Source organism: Triticum dicoccoides, chromosome 6A, assembly GCF_002162155.2.
Source record: "Triticum dicoccoides isolate Atlit2015 ecotype Zavitan chromosome 6A, WEW_v2.0, whole genome shotgun sequence".
NCBI lineage: Eukaryota > Viridiplantae > Streptophyta > Magnoliopsida > Poales > Poaceae > Triticum > Triticum dicoccoides.
Genome location: NC_041390.1, coordinates 237,354,498 through 237,369,674, shown reverse-complemented (window position 1 = coordinate 237,369,674; position 15,177 = coordinate 237,354,498).

The window sequence follows — 15,177 nt, the reverse complement described above, 5'->3', positions numbered from 1 at the left end:
GCCGACCGCCGCCGCTCCCTGCACCGCCACCTACTGCCGCCGCCCCCCGTGCACTGCGTCGCGCCCGCCGGCGAGCACGGCGTCGTCGCGACTCCCAGGCGCGCCCGTTCGGGCGGGCGCCCGCATCGCTGTATGCCCGCACCCGCTAGCCCCAATGGGCCACTGACCACTGGGCCAGTGCCCCCTGGGCCAATGACAAAGGGGGGCCCAGAACGTTTATATAAAAAAAGTAATATATATATATATATATATAATAAATATAATTAATTAATTAATTACAGAAATAATTAACTTAATTAATTTTGATTAATTAAACTAAACTAATTAAACATTAGTTATCTAATTAACCTAGTTGGTTAATTAGCTAATTAATTAGTATGACAGTGGAGCCCACCCTCCTAATTAATACTAATTAGGTTAATTAAATTGTTTAATTAAAATGTGTCACTCACCAGTGGGACCCACTGGTCAGGTTGACCAGTCAACCCTGCTGACTGCTGATGTCAGCATGACATCATGCTGATGTCATAAATCCAATTTTGAATTAATTTAAATAATTAATTAAATTCCAGAAATTAATAAAATCTTTAGAAAATCATATCTTTTAATCCGTAACTCGGATTAAAATAATTTCAACATGAAAGTTGCTCAAAACGACGAGACGAATCCGCATACGCAGCCTGTTCGTCCGCCACGCATCCTTAGCATAGCAAACACGCAACTTTCCCCCTCTAGTTTATCTGTCTGAAAATGGAAACACCGGGAATACTTTCCCGGATGTTTCCCCCTTCACCGGTACCACCTCGTACCGCGTTAGGGCACACCTAGCATCACGCTTTGTCATGTCATGCATCGTCATGCTTTTGTTTGCATTATATTTATTATTTCTTCCCCCTCTTCTCTCGCTAGACCCCGAGACCGACGTCGTTGCTACCTAGTACGACTACGGTGTTGACGACCCCTCTCTCTTGCCACAGCAACCAGATAAGCCCCCCCTTGATCACCAGATATCGCCTACTCTACTCTCTATACTGCTTGCATTAGAGTAGTGTAGCATGTTACTGCTTTTCATTAATCCTATCCTGATGCATAGCCTGTCATTGTTGCTACAACTGTTGATACCTTACCTGCAATCCTAAATGCTTAGTATAGGATGCTAGTTTATCATCAGTGGCCATTCATTCTTGTCCGTCTGCCATGCTATACTATCGGGCCATGATCACTCGGGAGGTGATCACGGGTTTATACTTATACATAATATATGATACTTGTGATGACTAAAGACGGGTCGGCTCGTAGGAGTACCCGCGAGTGATTCACGGATTGGGTCCGAAAGGACGTTTGTCCCGACGGCCCTCTGAGTGGATCTTTGTGGCGAAGCGACAGGGTAGGTTGAGACCACCTAGGAGAGAGGTGGGCCTGGCCCTGGTCGGTGTTCGCGGTTATTTCAAGATAACACGTTTAATGAGATCTTGGTATTTGATCTGAGTCTGGCTACTGGCCTATACGCACTAACCATCTACGTGGGGACAGTTATGGGCATTCAACGTCGTGGTATCAGCCGAAGCCTTCGTGACGTCAGCGACTGAGCGGCGCGCGCCGCATTGGACTGGAACGCCTGCTAGGCTAGGTCTGCTTCCGGCCGTGTTGGCAACATGCAGGTGTGCAAAGGGCGATGGGCCCAGACCCCTCCACCATAGGATTTAGACCAGCGTGCTGACCTCTCTATTGTGCATAGGTAGGGTTGCGACGTGTTGATGTTCCGAGGCCGGGCATGACCCAGAAAAGTGTGTCCAGACAAATGGGATCAAGCGTGTTGGGTTATGTGGTGCACCCCTGCAGGGAAGTTAATCTATTCGAATAGCTGTGATCTTCGGTAACAGGACGACTTGGAGTTGTACCTTGACCTTATGACAACTAGAACCGGATACTTAATAAAACGCACCCTTCCAAGTGCCAGATACAACCAGTGGTCGCTCTCTCATAGGGCGACGAGGGGAGGATCATCAGTTAGGATTATGCTATGCGATGCTACTTGGTGAACTTACCATCTACTCTCTTCTCCTGCTGCAAGATGGAGGTTACCATAAGCGTAGTCTTCGAAAGGACTAGCTATCCCCCTCTTATTTCGGCATTCTGCAGTTCAGTCCACATATGATACCCTTATTCCATTTGATACCAATGCATTCATATGTAGTGTAGCTCCTTGCTTGCGAGTACTTTGGATGAGTACTCACGGTTGCTTTGCTCCCTCTTTTCCCCCTTTCTATACTCGATTGCTGCGACCAGACGTTGGAGCCCAGGAGCCAGACGCCACCGTCGACGACGACTACTACTACTCGGGAGGTGCCTACTACTACGTGCAGCCCGCTGACGACGACCATGAGTAGTTTAGGTGGATCCCAGGCAGGAGGCCTGTGCCTATTTCGATCTGTATCTCAGTTTGTGCTAGCCTTCTTAAGGCAAACTTGTTTAACTTATGTCTGTACTCAGATATTGTTGCTTCCGCTGACTCATCTATGATCGAGCTCTTGTATTCGAGCCCTCGAGGCCCCTGGCTTGTAATATGATGCTTGTATGACTTATTTTATTTGTAGAGTTGTGTTGTGATATCTTCCTGTGAGTCCCTGATCTTGATCGTACACGTTTGCATGTATGATTAGTGTACGGTCAAACCGAGGGCGTCACATGTTCACACTGATCATGCTGCTATTAAATATCTTATGGAAAAGAAAGATGCTAAACCTAGACTTATTAGATGGGTTCTCTTGCTACAAGAATTTGATTTGCACATTATTGGTAGGAAAGGAGCTGAGAACCCCGTTGCAGACAACTTGTCTAGTTTAGAAAATGTTCTTGATGACCCACTACCTATTGATGATAGCTTTCCTGATGAACAACTAGCTGTCATAAATGCTTCTTGTACTGCTCCATGGTATGCTGAGTAGGCTAATTACATTTTCGCTAAATTTATACCACCTAGTTTCACATACCAGCAAAAGAAAATTTCTTCTATGATTTAAGACATTACTTCTCGGATGACCCACACCTTTATAAAGAAGGAGTAGATGGTGTTATTAGACGTTGTGTACCTGAGCATGAACAGGAACAGATCCTACGCAAGTGCCACTTCGAGGCTTATGGAGGACACCATGCTAGAGATAGAACTGCACATAAGGTATTGCAATCCGGTTTTTATTGGCCTACTCTCTTCAAGGATGCCCGTAAGTTTGTCTTGTCTTGTGATGAATGTCAGAGAATTGGTAATATTAGTAGACGTCAAGAAATGCCTATGAATTATTCACTTGTTATTGAACCATTTAATGTCTGGGGCTTTGATTATATGGGACCGTTTACTTCCTCTAATGGGTATACACATATTTTAGTTGTTTTTGATTACGTTACTAAGTGGGTAGAACCTATTCCAACTAGTAGTGCTGATCAAAACACCTCTATTAAGATGCTTAAAGAAGTTATTTTTCCTAGGTTTGGAGTCCCTAGATATTTAATGACTGATGGTGGTTCACATTTCATTCATGGTGCTTTTCGTAAAATGCTTGCTAAGTATGATGTTAATCATAGAATTGCATCTCCATATCATCCACAGTCTAGTGGTCAAGTAGAACTTAGCAATAGTGAGCTTAAATTAATTTTGCAAAAGACTGTTAATATATCTAGAAAGAATTGGTCCAAGAAACTTGATGATGCATTATGGGCTTATAGAACCGCATACAAAAATCCTATGGGTATGTCTCCATATAAAATGGTTTATGGTAAAGCATGTCATATACCTCTTAAATTAGAACATAAGGCATATTGGGCTATTAAAGAGCTCAACTATGACTTGAAACTTGCCAGTGAGAAGAGGCTTTTTGACATTAGCTCACTTGATGAATGGAGAACCCAAGCCTACGAGAATGCCAAACTGTTTAAAGAAAAAGTTAAAAGATGGCATGATAAAAGGATACAAAAAAGGTGAGTTTAATGTAGGTGATTATGTATTGTTATACAACTCTCGTTTAAGATTTTTTGCAGGTAAACTCCTCTCTAAATGGGAAGGTCCTTACATCAACGAGGAGGTCTACCGTTCTGGTGCCATAAAAATCGACAACTTCGAAGGCACAAATCCGAGGGTGGTGAACGGTCAAAGAATCAAACATTATATCTCAGGTAATCCTATAAATGTTGAAACTAATGTTATTGAAACCGTAACCCCAGAGGAATACATAAGGGACACTTTCTAGAATGTTTCAGACTCTGAAAAGGAATAGGTACGTCGTACGGTAAGTAATCCGACTCCAAAACAGTTCTAATGCCATTTTTTCTCCGTTTTGGAATATTTAAGAAAATAGGAAAATAAGAAGCATACTGGAAATGACACGAGGCTTCCCCGAGGGTGGAGGGCGCGCCCTACCCCCTGGGCGCGCCCCCTGCCTCGTGGGCACCTGGTGTGCTCTCCGGACTCCGTTTTCATGCGTGATACTTCTTTTGGTCGGTAAAAATTCACTATATAATCTCCCGAAGGTTTTGACCACCATATCACGCAAATATCCTCTGTCTTTGTTTCGAGCTGTTTTTCTGACAGATCTAGATCGCCATGGCTTCTTCAAGTGACCCCAAGGACAAGTTCTTTGAGAAGGTCATCAGCCCCTACCTTGCAGAGGTGCTGCAACACCCTCAAACCATTGAGATGCGTGAGGGTTTGCTGCACATCCGTGATGTGGAGGGACCAAGGAGGACCGGAAGCATGGAGACAAGGCTCGAGGCATTGGAGCAACAAGTTTTCAAGTGCCAGGAGATGGTAGAACATGGACTCGACTCCAATCATATAATGATCATGGAGTTCACCAACAACCACAAGCTGGATGACAAGAACATTGGGGAGGCCATCTTCAAGCTACACGAGAAAATCGAGCGCCTCCAAGCCTAGATCTATGACCTGCAAAACCAAAACTGTGAGTATGAATATAGATTCAAGAGGATGAGTTTGGCTGCAGATTTGAGGATCCCGGAGCTGCAGATTTGAGGATCCCGGAGACTTGATCATCCTTCTATGATGGTGAGCCTATGCCTTGGAAGATGGACGACAAGCCTACATCATCAACAACTCCATCATCACCACCCCCGAAGGAGACATAAATACACGGGTATGGGCACTCCCCTTGGCAACTGCCAAGCTTGGGGGAGTGCCCCGGTATCGTATCATCATCACACTTTTATTTTTACCGTTTTTCTTAGTTTGATCCTTTTGGTAATATCTTGATCTAGTAGAATAAAGTTTTAGTATGATCTAGTTGTGAGTTTTGCTTTATGATCCTTCTATGTAATCGAGTCCGTGAGCTATATATAATAAAGATTAGTGTTGAGTCAAGGTCTTGATTATTTTGCTATGATCTTGAGGGAATAAAATAAAAGAAAAGAAATAAAAAGAGATAAAGAGATCATGTGGATCTTATGGAGAGTAGTGACTTCACATATAAAAATTATGATGAATAAAAGTTGTTGACAGTTGACGAATATAGTTTTGGTCATCATTGCAATTAATAGGAAGTAATAAAGAAAGAGAGGTTTTCACATATAAATATACTATCTTGGACATCTCTTATAATTGTGAGCACTCATTAAAGTATGATATGCTAAAGAGTTGACGTTGGACAAGGAAGACAACATAATGGGTTATGTTTTCTTACATCTGAGATAAATTATATTGTCATGGATCATCCAACATGTTGAGCTTGCCTTTCCCTCTCTTGCTAGCCAATGTATTTGCACCAAGTAGAGATACTACTTATGCTTCCAAATAACCCTAAACCCAGTTTTTACATGAGAGTCCACCATATCTACCTATGGATTGAGTAAGATCCATCAACTAAGTTGTCATTGTTGCAAGCAATAAGAATTGCTCTCTAAATATGTATGACTTATTAGTGTGGAGAAAATAAGCTTTATACGATCTGGTGATGTGGAAGAAATAAAATCAACGGACTGCATAATAAAGGTCCATATCGCAAGTGGCAATATAAAGTTACGTTCTTTTGCATTAAGATTTCGTGCATCCAACCATAAAAGCACATGACAACCTCTGCTTCCCTTTGCGAAGGGCCTATCTTTTATTCTTGTCTATTACTTCATATAAAAGTCACGGTGATCTTCACCTTTCATTTTTACATTTTATCCTTTGGCAAGCACAATGTGTTGGAAAGATCCTGCTATATATGGCTAAATGGATGTGGGTTTGCATGAACTATTATTGTTGACATTACCCTTGGGGTAAAAGTTGGGAGGCAAAACTATAAGCCCCTGTCTTTCTCTATGTCCGATAAAAACTTCATAACCATAAATATCGCGTGAGTGTTCACAATTGTGAAAGACTAAAAGATGGTTGAGTATGTGGACTTGTTGAGAAGCTCTTATATTGACTCTTTCCTATGTTATGATAAATTGCAATTGCTTCAATGACTGAGATTATAGTTGTTAGTTTTCAATGAAGTTTCTGATTGATACTTGAGTATGTGAATGAATTGTTACTTTAGCATGGGAGATCATATGACAATATATATATATATATATATATGTTGTTGTTGTTGTTCTAAGAATGATCATGATGCCCTCATGTCTATATTTTATTTTATCGACACCTCTATCTCTAAACATGTGGACATATTTTTCGATTTTGGCTTTCGCTTGAGGACAAGCGAGGTCTAAGCTTGGGGGAGTTGATACATCCATTTTGCATCATGCTTTTATATCGATATTTATTACATTATGGGCTGTCATTACACATTATGTCACAATACTTATGCCTATTCTCTCGTATTTTACAAAGTTTACATGAAGAAGGGGAATGCCGGCAGCTGGAATTCTGGGCTGGAAAAGGAGCAAATATTAGAGACCTATTCTTCACATCTCCAAAAGTACTGAAACTTCGCAAGAGCACGTTTCAGAATATATATAAAAATATTGGGTGAAAGAAGTACCAAAGGGGGGCCACCCACCATCCACGAGGGTGGGGGCGCGCCCCCTGTCTTGTGGGACCCCTTGTGGCCCTCCGAAGCCCATCTTTGGCTATATGGACTCTTTTGTCGAGGCAAAAATCAGAAGCAAGCTCACAGGACGAAACTCCGCCGCCACGAGGCAGAACCTTGGCGGAACCAATCTAGGGCTCCGGCGGAGCAGTTCTGCCGGGGAAACTTCCCTCCGGGAGGGAGAAATCATCGCTATCATCATCACCAACGATCCTCTCATCGGGATGGGGTCGATCTCCATCAACATATTCACCAGCACCATCTCATCTCAAACCCTACTTCATCTCTTGTATCCAATCTTTGCATCCAAACCTCAGATTGGTACCTGTGGGTTGCTAGTAGTGTTTATTACTCCTTGTAGTTGATGCTAGCTGGTTTACTTGGTGGAAGATCATATGTTCAGATCCATTATGCATATTAATACCCCTCTGATTATGAAACACTAATATGCTTTGTGAGTATTTACGTTTGTTCCTGAGGACATGGGAGAAGTCTTGCTATAAGTAGGCATGTGAATTTGGTATTCGTTTGATATTTTGATGAGATGTATGTTGTCATCCCTCTAGCGGTGTCATGTGAACGTCGACTACATGACACTTCACCATTGTTTGGGCCTAGAGGGAGTCATTGGGAAGTAATAAGTAGATGATGGGTTGCTAGAGTGACAGAAGCTTAAACCCTAGTTTATGAGTTGCTTCGTAAGGGGCTGATTTGGATCCATATGTTTCATGCTATGGTTAGGTTTACCTTAATACTTTTGTTGTAGTTGCAGATGCTTGCAATAGGGGTTAATCATAAGTGGGATGCTTGTCCAAGTAAGGGAAGTACCCAAGCACCGGTCCACCGACATATCAAATTATCAAAGTACCAAACGCGAATCATATGAATGTGATGGAAACTAGCTTGACGATAATTCCCATGTGTCCTTGGGAGCACTTTCCTTCATATAAGAGTTTGTCCAGGCTTGTCCTTTGCTAAAAAAGGATTGGGCCATCTTGCTGCACATTATTTACTTTATTTACTTGCTACCCGTTACAAATCACCTTATCACAAAACTATTTGTTACCGACAATTTCAGTGCTTGCAGAGAATACCTTACTGAAAACTGCTTATCATTTCCTTCTGCTCCTCGTTGGGTTCGACACTCTTACTTATCGAAAAGTCTACGATAGATCCCCTACACTTGTGGGTCATCAGATATTGGGAAATATCTTCCCTTTCATTAGTATTCTCTTCATCTTCTACTTGTTTTCTTGTCTTTATGTAATTGGCAATATAAGGATTTTCAATTCAATTCACCGCACAATACATATAAATTTCCTCTAGTTCAAAATCAAGAACTTTATCAAGGAATTTTTTTGGAATATCCTTAGTTATACGTTTCATTTCTTCATAACCCACAAGCAAACTAAGTTCATTATGATGCGCAAGGGAAATGAAGTTATCACAATTTTTGGACACGATACGATCATGAAACAATTTGCATTGGAGATTTAAATGATCACATTCATTGGAAAGTTCACAAGGATGGCAAAGAAATTTTAAATTTTCAGCACAAGCATCTTGCCTCTCTTGCAACCATTTAGTTTCTAAATACTTATTCCTCTTGCAAAATCTATCTTCCGTATTTGGTGTGTACTTGCCAACTCTATGCGCTCCACAGAAATTGACATGCTTATAAGAGACATTTTCATCATGACTAGTGCAATCATCATTAGTACTACGGATATTCAAAGAGTTCATACCAACAACATTGCAATCATGCTCATCATTCAAAGATTGCATGCCAAATATTTTATTCCATTCTTCTTCTAACATTTTGGCACAATTATCGGAATCCTTGTTTTCACGAAAGATATTAAAAAGATGAAGAATATGAGGCACCCTCAATTCCATTTTTTGTAGTTTTCTTTTATAAACTAAACTAGTGATAAAACAAGAAACTAAAAGATTCGATTGCAAGATCTAAAGATATACCTTCAAGCACTAACCTCCCCGGCAATGGCGCCAGAAAAGAACTTGATGTCTACTACACAACCTTCTTCTTGTAGACGTTGTTGGGCCTCCAAGTGCAGAGGTTTGTAGGACAGTAGCAAATTTCCCTCAAGTGGATGACCTAAGGTTTATCAATCCGTGGGAGGCATAGGATGAAGATGGTCTCTCTCAAACAACTCTGCAACCAAATAGCAAAGAGTCTCTTGTGTCCCCAACACACCCAATACAATGGTAAATTGTATATTATCTGTTTTGGATGTTTAATGGGTGTTAATATGCACTTTTATATTATTTTTGGGACTAACCTATTAACCGAAGGCCCAGTGCAAATTGTAGTTTTTTTTGCCTATTTCAGTGTTTCACAGAAAAAGAATATCAAACGGAATCCAAATGGAACGAAACCTTCGTGAGGATCCTTCTTGGAACAAACGCAACCCAGGAGACTTCGAGTACAAGTCTGGAAGTCCGCAAAGCTTCCACAAGGCAGTGTGGCGTGCCCCCACCCTCATGGGCCCCATGGAACTCCACCAACCTACTTCTTTTGCCTATACATATATACTCTTATCCCCTGAAAACATCCAGGAGAGCCACGAAACCACTTTTCCACTGCCGCAACCTTCTATACCCGTGAGATACCATTTGGGGCCATTTCCGAGATCTGCTGGAGGGGGAATCGATCATGGAGGGCTTCTACATCAACACCATAGCCTCTCTGATGATGTGTGAGTAGTTTACCACAGACCTTCGGGTCCATAGTTATTAGCTAGACGGCTTCTTCTCTCTCTTTGATCTTCAATTCAAAGTTCTCCTCGATGTTCTTGGAGATCTATTCGACATAATACTCTTTTGTGGTGTGTTTGCCGAGATCCGATGAATTGTGGGTTTATGTCTTTGATTATCTATGAATATTATTTGGTTCTTCTCTGAATTCTTATATGCATGATTTGATATCTTTGCAAGTCTCTTCGAATTATCGGTTTAGTTTGGCCTACTAGATTGATCTTTCTTGCAATGGGAGAAGTGCTTAGCTTTGGGTTCAATCTTGCGGTGTCCTTTCCCAGTGACAGCAGGGGCAGCCAGGCACGTATTGTATTGTTGCCATCGAGGATAAAAAGATGGGGTTTATATCATATTGCTTGAGTTTATCCCTCTACATCATGTCATCTTGCCTAATGCATTACTCTGTTCTTATGAACATAATACTCTAGATGCATGCTGGATAGCGGTCGATGTGTGGAGTAATAGTAGTAGATGCAGAATCGTTTCGGTCTACTTGACACGGACGTGATGCCTATATTCATGATCATTGCCTTAGATATCATCATAACTATGCGCTTTTCTATCAATTGCTCGGTAGTAATTTGTTCACCCCCCGTAATATATGCTATCATGAGAGAAGCCACTAGTGAAACCTATGGCCCCTGGGTCTACTTTACATCATATATGTTTTTGATCTATAATTTAGTTTACTATTTATTTTGCAATCTTTATTTTCCAATCTATACAACAAAAATACCAAAAATATTTATCTTATTATCTTTATCAGATCTCACTTTTGCAAGTGGCCGTGAAGGGATTGACAACCCCTTTATCACGTTGGTTGCAAGGTTCTTGAGTGTTTGTGTAGGTACTAGGGGACTTGAGTGTAGTCTCCTACTGGATTGATACCTTGGTTCTCAAAAATTGAGGGAAATACTTATGCTACTTTGCTGCATCACCCTTTCCTCTTCAAGGGAAAGCCAACGCATGCTCAAGAGATAGCAAGAAGGATTTATGGTGCCATTGCCGGGGAGATATATGCTCAAGCCAAGACATACCAAGTACCTATCACAAACTCTTCTCCCTCGCATTACATTATTTCTCATTCGCCTCTCATTTTCCTCTCCCCCACTTCACCTTCGCCGTTTTATTCGCCCTTTTTCGTTCGCCTCTTTTTGCTTGCTTCTTGTTTGCTTGTGCGTTGGATTGATTGTTTGTCACGATGGCTCAAGATAATACTAAATTGTGTGACTTTCTTAATACCAATAACTATGATTTTCTTAGCACTCCGATTGCTCCTATTACCGATGCTGAATCTTGTGAAATTAATGCTGCTTTGTTGAATCTTGTCATGAAAGATCAATTTACCGGCCTTCCTAGTGAAGATGCCGCTACCCATCTAAACAACTTTGTTGATTTGTGTGATATGCAAATGAACAAAGATGTGGATAATGATATTGTTAAATTGAAGCTATTTCCGTTTTCACTTAGAGATCGTGCTAAAACTTGGTTTTCTTATTTGCCTAAAAGTAGTACTGATTCATGGAATAAGTGCAAAGATGCTTTTATCTCTAAGTATTTTCCTCCTGCCACGATCATCTCTCTTAGAAACGATATTATGAATTTTAAGCAACTTGATCATGAGCATGTTGCACAAGCTTGGGAGAGGATGAAATTAATGATACGTAATTTCCCTACACATGGTTTGAATTTATGGATGATTATACAGAATTTTTATGCTGGATTGAATTTTTCTTCTAGAAATCTTTTAGATTCGGCCGCGGGAGGCACTTTTATGGAAATCACTTTAGGAGAAGCTACTAAACTCCTAGATAATATTATGGTTAATTATTCTCAATGGGACACCGAAAGATCAAGTAGTAAAAAGGTTCATGCGATTGAAGAGATTAATGTTTTGAGTGGAAATATGGATGAACTTATGAAATTATCTGCTAATAAGAGTGTTTCTTCTAATGCTAATGATATGCCTTTGTCCAGTTTGATTGAGAATAATAATGAATCTATGGATGTGAATTTTGTTGGTAGGAACAATTTTGGTAACAACGCGTATAGAGGAAATTTTAATCCTAGGCCGTTTCCTAGTAATTCCTCTAATAATTATGGTAATTCCTATACCAACAATTATGGAAAATTTAATAAGATGCCCTCTGATTTTGAGACTAGTGTTAAAGAATTTGTGAATTCGCAAAAGAATTTCAATGCTTTGATTGAAGAAAAATTGCTTAAGATTGATGAGTTGGCTAGGAACATGGATAGAATTTATCTTGATGTTGATTCTTTGAAACTTAGATCTATTCCACCTAAGCATGATATCAATGAGTCTCTCAAAGCCATGATAATTTCCATTGATGAGTGCAAAGAAAGAACCGCTAGGATGCGTGCTAAAAAAGATTGCTTTGTGAAAGCGTGTTCTTCTAGTCTTCATGATAATATTGATGAAGATCTAAAAGTGATTGATGTGTCTCCTATTAAATATTTTTTCTAATATGAATCTTTATAAAGATGGGACTGGAGATGAGTCGACTTTAGTTAGAAGGCGCCCCAATGTTTCGGAGTTTTTAGATCTTGATGCTAAAATTAATAAAAGTGGGATTTAATAGGTCAAAAATTGACATAGCAATGAACCCACTATTTTGGATTTCAAGGAATTTAATTATTATAATTGCTCTTTAATAGATTCTATTTCCTTGTTACAATCCGTGTTAAATTCTCCTCATGCTTATGATCAAAATAAGGCTTTTACTAAACATATCATTGATGCTTTAATGCAATCTTATGAAGAAAAGCTTGAACAAGAAGTTTCTATCCCTTGAAAACATTATGATGAGTGGGAACCTACTATTAAAATTAATATTAAATATTATTAATGCTATGCTTTATGTGATTTGGGTGCTAGTGTTTCCATGATTCCAAAAACGTTGTGTGATGTGTTTGGTTTCCGTTAATTTGATGATTGTTCTTTAAATTTGCATCTTGCGGATTCCACCATTAAGAAACCTATGGGAAGAATTAATGATGTTCTTATTGTTGCAAATAGGAATTATGTGCCCGTATATTTCAGTGTTCTTGATATAGATTGCAATCCTACATGTCCTATTATTCTTGGTAGACCTTTCCTTAGAATGATTGGTGCAATTATTGACATGAAAGAAGGAAATATTAGATTCCAATTCCCGTTAAGGAAAGGCATGGAACACTTTCCTAGAAATAAAATTAAATTACCTTATGAATCTATTATGAGAGCCACATATGGATTGCATACTAAAGATGAGAATACCTAGATCTATTCTTGTTTTCATGCCTAGCTAGGGGCGTTAAACGATAGGGCTTGTTGGGAGGCAACCCAATTTTATTTTTGTTCCTTGCTTTTTGTTCCTGTTTAGTAATAATTAATTCATCTATCCTCTATTATGATTGTGTTTTTATGTTTTAATTAGTGTTTGTGCCAAGTAAAGCCCTTAGGATCTTCTTGGGTGATTGCTGTTTGATCTTGCTGAAATAAATAGAAAGTATGCGCTCACGAGAATAATTTTCATTTTTTTTACCTAAGAGTGATAAAATACCAATTACAACTGCAGTAGGTCAATATACAAATTATTTAGGACTTCCCAATTTTTCAGGATTTTTGGAGTTGCCGAAGTATTCGAAACCTCCAGATTGCTACAGACTGTTATGTTTTTGACAGATTCTGTTTTTCGTGTGTTGTTTGCTTATTTTGATGAATCTATGGCTAGTATTGGGGGTTATGAACCATAGAGAAGTTGGAATAAAGTAGGTTTAACACCAATATAAATAAAGAATGAGTTCATTACAGTACTTTAAAGTGGTGATTTATTTTGATATACTAACAGAGCTCATGAGATTTTCTGTTTAAGTTTTGTGTTGTGAAGTTTTCAAGTTTTTGGGTAAAGATTTGATGGATTTTGGAATCAGGAGTGGCAAGAGGCTAAGATTGGGGATTCCCAAGGAACACCAAGGTAAAATTCAAGGACAACCAAAAGCCTAAGCTTGGGGATGCCCCAGAAGGCATCCCCTCTTCCGTCTTCATCTATCGGTAACTTTACTTGAGGCTATACTTTTATTCACCACATGATATGTGTTTTTCTTGGAGCGTCTTGTATGATTTGAGTCTTTTCTTTTTAGTTTACCACAATCATCCTTCCTGTACACACCTTTTGGGAGAGACACACATTAATCGGAATTTATTAGAATACTTTATGTGCTTCACTTATATCTTTTGAGCTAGATAAATTTTGCTCTAGTGCTTCACTTATATCTTTTTAGAGCACGGTGGTGGTTTTATTTTATAGAAATTATTGATCTCTCGTTCTTCACTTATATTATTTTGAGAGTCTTTTAGAACAGCATGGTAATTTTCTTTGGTTATGAAATTAGTCCTAATATGATAGGCATCCAAGATGGGTATAATAAAATCTTTCATATAAAGTGCATTGAATACTATGAGAAGTTTGATTCCTTATGATTATTTTGAGATATGAAGATGGTGATATTAGATTCATGCAAATGGAGTAGTTGTGAATTTGAGATATACTTGTGTTAAAGTTTGTGATTCTCGTAGCATGCACGTATGGTGAACCATTATGTGATGAAGTCGCAACATGATTTATTTTTTGATTGCCTTCCTTATGAGTGGCGGTTGGGGACGAGCGATGGTCTTTTCCTACCAATCTATCCCCCTAGGAGCATGCACGTAGTACATTATTTTGATAACTAATAGATTTTTGCAACAAGTATGTGAGTTCTTTATGACTAATGTTGAGTCCATGGATTATACGCACTCTCACCCTTCCACCATTGCTAGCCTCTCTAGTACCTTGCAACTTTCGCCGGTACCATAAACCCACCATTTACCTTCCTCAAAACAGCCACCATACCTACCTATTATGGCATTTCCATAGCCATTCCAAGATATATTGACATGCAACTTTCCACCGTTCTGTTTATTATGACATGCTCCATCATTGTCATATTGCTTTGCATGATCATGTAGTTGACATCGTATTTGTGGCAAAGCCACCGTTCATAATGTTTCATACATGTCACTCTTGCTTCATTGCACATCCCGGTACACCGCGGGAGGCATTCACATAGTCATATTTTGTTCTAAGTATCGACTTGTAATTCTTGAGTTGTAAGTAAATAAAAGTGTGATGATCATCATTATTAGAGCATTGTCCCATGTGAGGAAAGGATGATGGAGACTATGATTCCCCCAAAAATCAGTATGAGACTCCGGACAAAAAATAAAAAAAGGAAAAAAGGAGGCCATAAAAAAAGAAGAGAAAAGGCCCAAATAAAAAAAAGAAATGAGAGAAAAAGAGAGAAGGGGCAATGCTACTATCCCTTTCCACACTTG